Below are 13106 nucleotides of genomic sequence, written 5' to 3'. Positions count from 1 at the left end.
ACATTGAAATGATTGAACCATTGTGTCATTTTTAAAGTAAATCCTAGCTGGTCACAAAGTATTATTATTTTTAAAATAAACTTCATTTTTTCAGAGCAGTTTTAGGTTTATAGCAAAACTGAAGAAACGTTACAGAGTTCCCATGTCCCTGTTGTCACCACACATGCATAACCTTTCCCACTATCACCATTCCACATGAGGGGTATTCTTGATGGGTTTGTTTTTTTTTTTAGCGTTAATAAATCTTTTTCAATGAAACTAAAATGTTATATGTGTTTGTACACATACACGTATATACAAGCACACACTTTCTTCATCCAATGTTGCTATTATGGTAACCCTACCCCAGGAGAATGAGCTGGCAAGTTTTCTACCCTTTCTAGAGATTTAGAACAATTTAAATAACGTAAGAATTAATCCATTCTTTGAAAGGTTGATAGAATTAACCCACAAAGCCTTCAAGCCTGGAGCACTAATTAGAAATACATCTTCATGGTGGCTCATGCCTGTAATCCCAGCACTTTGGGAGGCCTAGGCGGGGATCACTTGAGGTCAGGAGTTTGAGACCAGCCTGGCCAACACGGTAAAACCCCATCTCTACTAAAAATACAAAAATCAGCTGAGTGTGGTGGCGTGCATCTATAATCCCAGCTACTCAGGAGGCTGAGGCAGGAGGATCACTTGAACCTGGGAGGCAGAGGTTGCAGTGAGCTGAGATTGGGCCACTGCACTCCAGCTGGGGCGACAAAGTGAGACTGTCTCAAAAAGAAAAAAGAAATACATCTTTACTTTTTTGATTGTTTCTGAGGTTACTGGCTTCAGGTGTTTTTTTTTTTTTTTTTTTTTTTTTAAGATGGAGTCTTGCTCTATCACCCAGGCTGGAGTGCAGTGGCCCGATCTCAGCTCACTGCAAACCCCACCTCCCGGGTTTCAAGCAATTCCCTACCTCAGCCTCCCAAGTAGCTGGGAGTACAGGCGCATGCCACCACGTTCAGCTAATTTTTGTATTTTTAGTAGAGATGGGGTTTCACCATCTTGGCCAGGCTGGTCTTGAACTCCTGACCTCATGATCCACCCGCCTTGGCCTTCCAAAGTGCTGGGATTACAGGTGTGAACCACCGTGCCTTTTTTTTCTTGAGACGGAGTCTCAGTCTGTTGCCCAGGCTTGAATGCAGTGGCACGAACTCGGCTCACTGCAACTTCTGCCTCCCAGGTTCAAGCAGTCCTCCTGCCTCAGCCTCCTGAGTAGCTGGGATTACAGGCACCAACAAGCACGCCAGGCTAATTTTTGTATTTTTGGTAGAGGTGGGGTTTCACCATGTTGGCCACGCTGGTCTCGAACTCCCAACCTCAAGTGGTCCGCTCGCTCGGCCTCCCAAAGTGCTGGGATTACAGGCATAAGCCACCATGCCTGGCCAGGTTTTATGCTTTTTAAGACAATTTTGGGCTGGGCACAGGGGTTTATGCCTGTAATCCCAGCATTTTAGGAGTCACGGTGCCCAGCCCAAAATTGTCTTAAAAAGCATAAAACCTGGCCAGGCGTGGTGGCTCATGCCTGTAACCCCAGCATTTTAGGAGGATGAGGCGGGTAGCTCACTTGAGGTCGGGAGTTCGAGACCAGCCTGGCCAACATGGTGAAACCCTGTCTTTACCAAAAATACAAAAATTAGCCGGGCATGTTGGTGGGCGCCTGTAATCCCAGCTACTCAGGAGGCTGAGGCAGGAGGACCACTTGAACCTGGGAGGTGGAGGTTGCAGTGAGCCAAGATCACACCACTGCACTCCACCCTGGGCGACAGAGTGAGACTCTGTCAAAAAAAAAAAAAAAAAAAAGACAGTTTTGGTCACTGCCTTTTGCTTTCATGTCTATAGTTCTAATTCTTGATGCTGTTCTTTGATCTTTTCTTCTTGATAAGACTTGTTAAGTCTGAGGCTGTTTTGTACCATTCTTTGAAATACTTAGCTTTAGTTTTTCTAAGTCTATAGTCTATTAGTTTTATTTCTCTGCTTTATTTTCTTTTTTTGAGATGGAGTCTCACTCACTCTGTCGCTTAGGCTGGAGTGCAATGGCGCAATCTCAGCTCACTGCTACCTCCGCCTCTGGAGTTCAAGTGATTCCCCCGCCCCAGTCTCCTGTGTAGCTGGGATTATAGGCACACACCACCATGCCTGGCTAATTTTTGTATTTTTAGTAGAGATGCGATTTCCCCATGTTGGCCAGACTGGTCTCAAACTCCTGACCTCAGGTGATCCGCCCACCTTGGCCTCCCAAAGTGCTGGGATTACAGGCGTGAGACACTGCGCCTGGCCTAATCTATATTTTAAATCATATTTCTTTCTACTTTTATTAGGTGTTTACAAATTATTTTTCTCTCTCTGAGTAGGATACATAAGTCAAGAAAGAATAAAAATAAATACATTTATTTGGAAAAAAATTTAAGACTACCAATTTTCTTCTAAGAAATACTTTGGTTATATTCCAAAGATTTCAGTTTATTGTGTGCTTATTGCCATGTTTCTATATAGCCTATAAGTTTACCTTTAATATCTCTAAAAAATAACTTTCTAAATAATTCTTTGGTTAAATTTTCAAGTGTTCAGAATGGGGTGGGAGAGAAGAGCTGTCCTTCCATAGTTAATTTTTAGTTTTACTGCACTGTAATCAGGGGACGTGGCCTGTGTCTCCTCTTTTTTAGGTGCTCCAGCTTTTCTGTAGCTGGTGATCAGTACTTGTAAATACTCCAAGGGTATCTGAAAACAATCTGTGTTCTCTGATGACTAGGTAAAACATTCTGTGTTATCTAGCTAAAACAAGTTTGTGTTATTCAAATCCTTCTTTTTAAAATCTGACTTGAGATTTCTGGGCAATGCTATGAGTTACTCATTAGCCATTCCATAAATTCCCTTTCTGTGTAAACCAGCAATATTTGGTTTATTTTGCTTGCAAGTAAGAAACCTAACCGGTACATCCTTATCTTGAGCTCTTTACCTCTCTCACTTAGCTAGCTTCAGTACTTCTAATACTTTTCTCAGAAGGGATACATGTGATTGTTTTCTTGCAATATCCAAATGAATGATGCCTTGAAATGCAATTTTCTCTCCCTCTCATTTGCAACCTTGTGACATTATATTCTAATTTTGTGCTGCAGATAAAAAATTAATGGCATTCTGATTCTCTTTCTTTTCTAAGTAACTTGTTATAGACACCAGCTGGGATAGTTCATCTCTGCCCTATGGTCTCTAGCCTTCTTCTCATGGCAGCAGAAGAGTTCCCAGCAACAATGGAGGGCAAATCCCAAAGCACAAGCATTTTTCTATCCTCTGCTAACTTCACATTTGCTAATGTTCCACAGGCTATAGCAAGTCACACGGCCACAGATTACAAGGGAGATGGGAGGAGCTACCAAGTCACATTGCAAAAGGGTGGACATAAATGGATGGAAAGAATTTATGGTTATTTTTTGTAATATACTATACTGCTTCTCTTTGAAAGCCTGTAAATTCTTTTATATTGATATTCTTTCTTTTTTACTGTTTTAAGACCAACTTATTTTTACACAGTCACTCATTCAGAAGCCAGTGAGACATCAGGGCAGCAGAAAGGAAGGCGGGACAGAGTAGGCCCTGTGAAGGACCAAAGACAAATAGCCACAGTTATGAAATTTTGTTTTATTCTAATAAAGACTAATGTATGCCTGATAGCCTAGTGATAATACATGTTTAGCAGGTCACAACATTGTTAGAAAGCACATATCATTCAAATAAGGGCATTCATTGCATTATATGGCTGGAGACTTCAACACCCCACTTTCAGCACTGGAGAGATCTTCCAGACAGAAAATCAACAAACATCAGACTTAATCTGCACTACAGACCAAATGGATCTAACAGATATTTATAGACTATTTCATCCAAGAGCTATAGAATACACATCCTTTTCCTCAGCACATGGATCATTCTCAAGGATAGACCATATGCTAGGTCACAAAACAAGTCTTAAAACATTAAAAAAAAACTTAATAGTATCAAGCATCTCCCCTGACCACAATGGAATAAAACTAGATATTAACAACAAGAGGAATTTTGTAAACTATACAAACACATGGAAATTATACAATATGCTCCTGAATGACCAGGGGATCACTGAAGACATTAAAAAGGAAACTGAAAAATTTCTTGAAACAAGTAACAAATGACGATAATATCCCTAAACCTATGGGACACAACAAAAGCAGTACTAAGAGGGAATTTATAGTTATAAGTGCCTACATCAAGAGAGGAAAAATCTTAAATTAACAATCTAATGATGTATCTTAAAGAACTAGAAAAGCAAGAGCAAACCAAATCCAAAATTAGTAGGAGAAATAATAAAGATCAGAGAAAAAATAAAACTGAAATGAAAAAAATACAAAAGATCAATGAAACAAAAAGTTGTTTTTTTGAAAAGTTAAAACAAAATGGACAAACCTTTAGTTAGACTTAGAAAATGAGAGAGAAGATCCAAATAAAATCAGAAATGAAAAAGGAGACACTACAACTGATATTGCAGAAATTCAAAGGATCAGTAACGGTTACTACGAGCAACTATTAATATATGCCTATAAATTGGAAAATTTAGAATGAGCAAATTTCTAGATACATACAACCTACCAAGACTGAATCAGCAAGTAATACAAATGTGAACATATCAATAACAAGTAATGACCTTGAAGCTATAATAAAGTCTCCCAGTAAAAAAAGCCTGGGACCTGATGGCTTCCCTGATGAATTCTACCAAATATTTAAAGAGGAACTAATACCAATCCTACTCAAACTATTCCAAAAAAACAGAAGAGGGGGGAATACTTCCAAACTCATTTGATGAGGCCAGCATTACCCTAATACCAAAACCAGATGAAGACACATTAAAAAAAAGAAAACTACAGGCACCAATATCTCTGATGAACATCGATGCAAAAATCCTCAACAAAATATTAGCAAACCAAATTCAACAACACACTAAAAATATAATTCATCATGACCAAGTGGGATTTATCCCTGGAATGCAAATGATGGTTCAACATACACAAATCAATCAATGTGATACAGCATATCAACAAAATGAAGGATAAAAACCATAAGAAAATTTCAGTCAATGCTGAAAAAGCATTTGAAAAAATTCAACATCCTTTCATAATAAAAAACTAAAAAACACTGGGGATAGAAGGAACATACCTCAACATAATAAAAGCCGTATACAACAGACCCATAGCTAGTATCATATTGAATGGGGAAAAACTGAAAGCCTGTCCTCTAAGATCTGGAACACAATCAGGATGCTCACTTTCACCACTGTTACTCAATATAGTACTGGAAGTCCCAGCTAGAGCAATCAGACAAGAGAATGATATGAGAGGCAGCCAAACCGGACAGGAAGAAATAAAATTATCCTTGTTTGCAGACAATATGATCTTATATTTGGAGAAACTAAAAGACTCCACAAGAAAACTATTAGAATGGATAAATTCAGTAAAATTGCAGGATACAGAATCAACATACAAAAATTAGTAGCATTACTATACACCAACAGTGAACAATGTGAAAAAGAAATAAGAGGGCTGGGCGTGGTGGCTCATGCCTGTAATCCCAGCACTTTGGGAGGCTGAGGCGGGCGGATCACCTGAGGTCAGGAGTTTGAGAACAGCCTGGCCAACGTGGCGAAAACCAGTTTCTACTAAAAATACAAAAAAATTAGTCAGGTGTGGTGGCATGCACCTGTAGTCCCAGCTACTTGGGAGGCTGAGGTGGGAGAATCGCTTGAACCCAAGAGGTGGAGACTGCAGTGAGCCAAGGTCACACCACTGCATTCCAGCTTGGGTGACACAGCAAGACTCTGTCTCAAAAAAAAAAAAAAAAATAAAATAAATAAAATAAGTAGCCCCATTTACAATAGCCACACATACATAAATAACTAGGAATTAACCAGAGAAGTGAAAGATCTCTATAATGAAAACTATAAAACACTGATAAAACAAATTGAAGAAGACACCAAAAAGTGGGAAAATATTCCATGTTTATGGATTGGAAGAATCAATATTGCTAAAATGTCCATACTTCCCATAGCAATCTACAGATTCAATGTAATCCCTATCAAAATACCAATGACATTCTTCACAGAAGTAGAAAAAACAATCCTAAAATTTATATGGAACCACAAAAGACCCAGAGTAGCCAAAGCTACCCTAAGCAAAAAGAATGAAACTGGAGAAATCACATTACCCAACTTCAAATTATACTACAGAGCTATAGTAATTGAAACAGCATGTACTGGCATAAAAACAGACACATAGACCAATGGAACAGAATAGAGGACCCAGAAACAAATCAACACACCTACAGTGAACTCATTTTCAACAAAGGTGCCAAGAATACACACTGAGGAAAAGACAGTCTCTTCAATAAGTGGTGCTGGGAAAACTGGATATCCATATGCAGAAGAATGAAATTAGACCCCTATCTCTCATCATATGCAAAACTCAAATAAAAATGAATTAAAGACTTAAATCTAAGACTTCAACTATGAAATAACAAGAAAACACTGGGGAGAAATCTCCAGGACATTGGTCTGGGCAAAGATTTCTTGAGCAATACCCCACAAGCACAGGCAACCAAAACAAAGATGGACAAATGGAGTCACATCAAGTTAAAAAGCTTCTGCACAGTAAAGGATACAATCAACAAAGTGAAGAGACAACCTATAGAATGGGAGAAAATATCTGCAAACTACTCATCTGACAAAGGATTAATAACCAGAATATATACGGAGCTCTATAGGAAAAAAATCTAATAAAGCCAATGAAAAAATGGGCAAAAGATTTGAATAGATATTTCTCAAAGACATACAAATGGCAAATAGACTTATGAAAAGGTATTCAACATCCTTGATCATCAGAGAAATGCAAATCAAAACTATAATGAGATATCATCTCACCCCAGTTAAAATGGCTCATATCCAAAAGATAGTTAATAACAAATGCTGGCAAGGATGTGGAGAAAAGGGAACCCTCGTACACTGTTGGTGGAAATGTAAATTAGTCCAACCACTATGGAGAATAGCTTGGAGGTTTCTCAAAAAACTAAAAATTGAGCTAACATGTGATCCAGCAATCCCACTTCCGGGTATATACCCAAAAGAAAGGAAATCAGTATATCAAAGAGATATCTGCATCCTTATGTTTGCTGCAGCACTGTCTACAATAGCTAAGATTTGGAAGCAACGTAAGTGTCCATCAACAGATGAATAGGTAAAAAAACTGTGGTATATATACACAATGGAGTACTACTCAGCCATAAAAAAGAATGAGATCTAGTCATTTGCAACAGCATGGATGGAACTGGAGATAATTATGTTAAGTGAAATAAGCCAGGCACAGAAAGACAAACATCACATATTCTCGTTTATTTGTGGGATCTAAAAATCAAAACAGTTGAACTCATGGACACAGAGAGTAGAAAGATGGTTACCAGAGGCCTGGAATGGTAGTTGGGAGATTGAGGGGAGGATTAATGGGTACCAAAAAAAAAAAAGAATAAATAAGACCTATTATTTGACAACACAACAGGGTGACTATAGTCAATACTTAATTGTACACTTTAAAATAACTTAGAGTGTAATTGGATTGTTTGTTACTTAAAGGATAAATCCTTGAGGGGATGGATACCCCATTCTCCATGATGTGCTTATTTCACATTGCATGCCTGTATCCAAACATTTTATATACCACATAAATATACCAACTATGTACCCACAAAAATAAACATGCAAACACAAAAATAAATAGGCATTAAGGAAAGTTTTATAAAGAATGAAATATCTACTATAATCCTCTTTAAAGCCTTGATTCATTTTCAAAGATCAACAATAATTTTTTTTCAATCAAAAGAAAAGGAAAATAAGTTTTTTTCTACCAAAATACACAAGAACCATTTGTTGGCATTTTTATTTCAAGTTCCTGGGAAAAAAGGCCAAATTTTCAAAGGCAGTTAATAACAGCTGTACAAGGGCTTGTTTCATTTGATTTAGCATCAAGTAAAAGTAAATATGCCATGGAAGACAGTCGAGTTTTATCTCCACCTCTCATATTGGCCCACTTCTCCTACCAAGTCACAGTACATAAGCATGCATCCTTGTTGCCCCACTAACAAATCTAAAATGATTCGGATTTTTAAATGGTTGCTCAGATGACACTCACCAGCAGAATTCTTTACCCTTAAGATAGGGTGGCAGCGAACACTACCAGGTATCAATGTCATCAGGAATAAATAACTCTTTCAGGAAAGTCACTTTCTTGATCCCTGTTAACCATTATGTAAATTCTTTTTGTTGCTATACCTGTTTACTAATTGTGTTTGTTATGCAAAGGGAATACTCCCCAGACATGCCCGATCTATTATTTCTATTTCATAACAACAAAGTATGTTCACTTTACATAGTGCCATAGGTTTACTCGTAATCTTTTTTCTTTCTTTCTTTTTCTTGGTACCAGATGTTGTTATTTATCGAGGCAGATCATATGTTTGGATCAAAAAGAGAAACTGGCAAGTAGATCTTAAAACATACATTTCTAAACCTGAGTAACAGATGAAAAAATAAGTCTTTAAATTACATTTTCCATTGAAAATTCATTCAACTGTGGTGCAAGAACTTATCCAAGAACTTACAATGTCAATTTCTGAGGGATACACATCATATCCCTCAGCACATATGTATTTTCAAAAGAAAACAAGTCATCTTAAAGTAATATATTCCCATATGCTAATTGATGATTGTATAGCAAATTGAAAATTCCGAGTAAACTTAAGGTATGTTTAACAACAAAATAAATATAGCATATATGGCTAGCTTATAAATTTCTTAGTGTAAAGGCAGCAGTGAATTTGCATCTTGCAACAGATCTGTAAATCCAGTTGCTGTTTTTCTGGAATTTTATAGATATGATGTCTCACAAAACCATGTTCCACAGGGCTAGAAATATCTCTATGCAAAAACTTATGAGATATTTTCCCCAAATGACATGTAACTTTTAAAAACTTTTCCAGAAAAATATGAAAATTTTATCAACCACTTATTCTTACTGAAGAAAAAAGACTACTAATTGCTCTTTTAATCTTGCTCTAACAGATGTTTTAAAAGTTTAGACACCAATGATGTTTTTGAATTGCACACTGCTAGAAGATAACTGGATAAAACACATTAGATGATTTCAAAAGATGAATCAGTACCTGATTCATCTGGCACATCATTAGTATCCAGAATAAAATCTGTAGAAATAATATAATTTTCAAAGAATTTATACATGCATACATTCTTATACATGCATACATTCTTATTTATACATGCTCCATTCTTAGGAAAAGGAGCCTGTAAATCCAAGGACAAGGAGGTTCTGCTCATCTTAGTAGTTATAATCATTTCTCCTCATGGAGTAACTGGGGCTTTCTGATTTTGTGGAACTTTAGTTTGTAGGAAAGCATAAACATGACGTTAAATCTTGTTGGTTTCTGCTCTGGAGAGTGTTTCCAACATCCCTGTTTTTTTCTGGTAAAGTTCTGGGACTGGCTCCATAAGTCTTCAGTCTCTTGATAACTGTGTCTCTGGTCTATTATTCTCAGGCTGAATGAGAGGCTTCCCAGTCAGATCAGCGATACCCACAGTTTGGGGACAGTTGAATTCAATGTAGTTGACTCAGCCACTAGCTACGCAAGCAATGAACAGCAAGCAGTGAAGTGTTGTTTAAATGACCTCCAAGGGCACATACAAGTTAATCATTGTGTCTATCTGATAAGCTCATCTAGGGCTTCTGCCTATGGCAGTGTCCTTGGAAAGCCAGCTATATTAGGTGAGATTTTTCAGTTCATGAAGGGCCAGCCGAGTCATAACATCATTTGGGATGAGTTTCCCTTGGTCAAGAAAAGCCTTGGCTAACATACCAATTTATGTGCCCTGTAGCATGTTGTCCTGGAGCAGTCCCTGCTGGAGAGGTGCCTCAGCTTGAAGTGTTTGGTGATGTACAACAACACAGTGCCCTTGCCTAAGCCCAGGGCTGGGGCCCCCATGATCACTGCATGCAGTAGCTGCGGAGATGCCCCTGCAACCATGGACAGAGGCCCAGGCTGTGCCAACTGCAGGGCTTTGGTCTGACCTGTGCACTCACCTGATCCACAGCCAAGGTCCCAGATGGCAGAAAGCAATTTTATTTTTTTTTTGTTCAAGTTAACCAGTGCTTTCCTTTTCCTCTATAAAATGTGCCGGCTTGGAAACAATTCAAACATTCACCCATCAGTAAATGGATAAACACATTTTGGTATATCCATGCAATGGAATATTATTCAGCCATAAGAAGAAATGAAGTACTGATAAATGCTACAATATGGATGAACCCTAAAAACACTGTGCTCAAAGAGGCCAGACACAAAGGGCCACCTTTGGTATGATTCAATTTATATGAAACACTCAGAATAGGCAAATTTATAGGGGCAGAAAGCAGATTCATGGTTGCCAGGCCTGCCGGAGGAAGAATGGGGAGTGACTGCTAGTGGGTGTGGGAGTTTCTTTTCGGACCTGCTAGCTGTAGGGTCACTTTTTTTTTTAATGTGGTAAAATACACATAAAACTTACCGTGACATTTACTACATTCACAATGTTGTACCACAGTCACCACTATCTAGTTCCAGAATATTTTTATCACCCCAAATGTAAGCTCTCTTTTGATCTTTGAAGGTGAAAATATCACTAGAATATATCTGAGGGAGGAATATCTTAGTTCATTGATCAGGTTTAATACTCAGTATAACTTAGTCCGAAAGTTAAAGTTCTTTTTTTTTTTTTTTTTTTTAAACCCAAAGAAGTCGTAGTCTTATTTGATTATTGCTTTCTCCATCTGTTCCTTCTGGAACTCCTACCTCACACGGCAGTTCCTGTATCTTCCTTCCCTTTCTTTTATCTTCTCACGAGTGGCTTCCTTTGCATTTTTGTTTCGTATCATGAGGCAACTTCCTGTTTGATCTTCTTCGGTTTGAGTTTTAAGAGTATCCATTCTATTTTTCAATTCAATTGAACGTCAAAAAACTGTAAAACCATATTTTTACACATCGTATTTTTAAGTTTGCTTTTTTTTTTTTTTTTCTTGAGACAGAGTCTCACTCTGTAGTCCAGCCTAGAGTGCAGTGGCGCAATCTTGGCTCACTCACTGCAACCTCCGCCTCCCGGTTCAAGCGATTTTCCTGCTTCAGCCTCTGGAGTAGCTTGGACTGCAGGCGCGCACAACCATGCCCGGTTAATTTGTTCCCTTCTATTTCTCACATTAAATTTGCCTTACAGGAGCCATTCATTTTGGCTGTTTAGCTTGGTTTTCTGTTCCTCAAACTACTGTTTTTTTTGTTTTGTTTTTTTCCAAGACAGGGTCTCACTGTCTCATGCAGCTGGAGTGCAGTGTCAAGATCTCGGCTCACTGCAACCTCCGCCTCCTGGTTCAAACGATTTTCCCGCCTCGGCCTCCGGAGTAGCTGGGACTACAGGTGTGTGCCACCACGCCTGCGCTCGGCTAATTTTTGTATTTTTTTGGTAGAGAGGGGTTTCACCATGTTGGCCAGGCTGGTACTGGGTTTAATTTTTTACATGATCTTTGCCCGATTCCATCAGCTGCCACCGGTTCCTTTAGCATTTGTGGAAGCTCCATTGATGGACTCTTTCTGGGCAGCAGAGAATTGACAGGTGGTGAAAACTAAGCTAGGAATTATCCAATCAGCTGACATTGAGAGCCATGCTCAAGGCTAAACAGAAGGCAAGCAGAAGCGGTTTCCCTAGTTATTGGGCTACGGCACTTGGCTCACCTGGCTGGGCCACTGTCTTTGCCAGAAGCTTAGCCAGGAATCAGGCTACTTTCTAGGTGGCGGGGCTGTCCTTCCTCCCAGCTTTGTGAACAATAAGGATAGAAGGTATCCAGAGGCAAAACTGCTAAATGGTCTCCTCAGAAGCCCAAAGCCTAAGATGTGCTTAGCACAGACTCACTCCAGGTTCCACACTATGCTTTGCACCACCACATCTACTACCTACCTATATTTCAGCCATTCTTCTTTGTAGTTGAATCACCCCAGGAGGAAATTTAGAGTGCTAGGGAGTTATAGAAACATACATAAGCCATCATTTCCAAAAACTTAATTAAGGTAATTCCCCTTTTATAGTACATTGTCTGAAGATAATTATTTATATAATGGAAGTAAGCTTAAATCTTAGGAATATAAATCTTATTGATGAGTGAAGCCCCAATTACGGCCCAAAGAGATGGAAGGACTCATGCCAGAGTGTCTCTGCTGTATAGGTAGGATTAGAGATTGGCCTTTTATTTTCTAATATAGGGATCTTTTCAATATGTAGACCCATGGCTACCTTTTAAAAATTCCTTCAGTATATTCACCTGCATAGCTATTTCTCTTCCTGCTCCATCTAGTCCAATCCCTTTTCTGGATATTAGGCTAAGTCTCATTTTTATTCCCTTCACCTGACTTTTACTCCCTCCTGAAATTTATTCTGCTGCTTTCCACCTGCCTTCCAAGATCTCTCTCTCTGTGCTCACAGTGAGGGGGTATGCAGGAAGGAGTACTAAAGTGTCCAGAAGGAGGAAAGCCTACAAAAAGTAGGGACAGAGGAGGCTTGCCAAAATTCTGAAGCATCTCCAGGAGCCCTTTGCATCAGTCTTTGCGTTCTTGTCATTTAGCACCCCTCTTCTTTTCTCCTGGGTCAAATATCTTAGCACTGACTGGATTCTTTGACCCCTCTTTATACTTTCCTTCATTCTACTTTTCTTTCCTCCCTGCTTTCCTAGCACTCCTATACCAGCGCTCTTCCCTTTCTTTAAAGCCTCTGAATCACAACAAGGGTAGGAAAATGGAATTAGAGTAGTCCCCCTTATCCATGGTTTTGCTTTCTGTGGTTCAAAAACATTAAATGGAAAATTCCAGAAATAAACAATTCATATGTTTGAAATTGTGTGCTGTTCTGAGTTGTGTGATGAAATCTCACGTCATCCTGCTCCATCCTGCCTGGGACAGAAATCATCCCTTTGACC

The 13106-nt window shown here is 38.8% G+C and overlaps 1 protein-coding gene and 1 pseudogene across 5 annotated transcripts in view; both read right to left on the bottom strand.

The window, feature by feature from the left end:
- The window catches only part of KLHL7 (kelch like family member 7), a 72132-nt gene that overhangs the window by 36113 nt on the left and 22913 nt on the right, over positions 1-13106 (bottom strand). The gene's annotated exons all lie outside the window — the stretch shown is intronic.
- LOC129523756 (GTP:AMP phosphotransferase AK3, mitochondrial-like) lies at positions 1865-12088 on the bottom strand (annotated as a pseudogene).

The sequence above is a fragment of the Gorilla gorilla genome, chromosome 6, assembly GCF_029281585.2.
Source record: "Gorilla gorilla gorilla isolate KB3781 chromosome 6, NHGRI_mGorGor1-v2.1_pri, whole genome shotgun sequence".
In the NCBI taxonomy this organism is placed as follows: Eukaryota; Metazoa; Chordata; class Mammalia; order Primates; family Hominidae; genus Gorilla; species Gorilla gorilla.
Note: the sequence above shows the minus strand (reverse complement) of the source record. Positions and strands in the feature narration are given on the sequence as shown.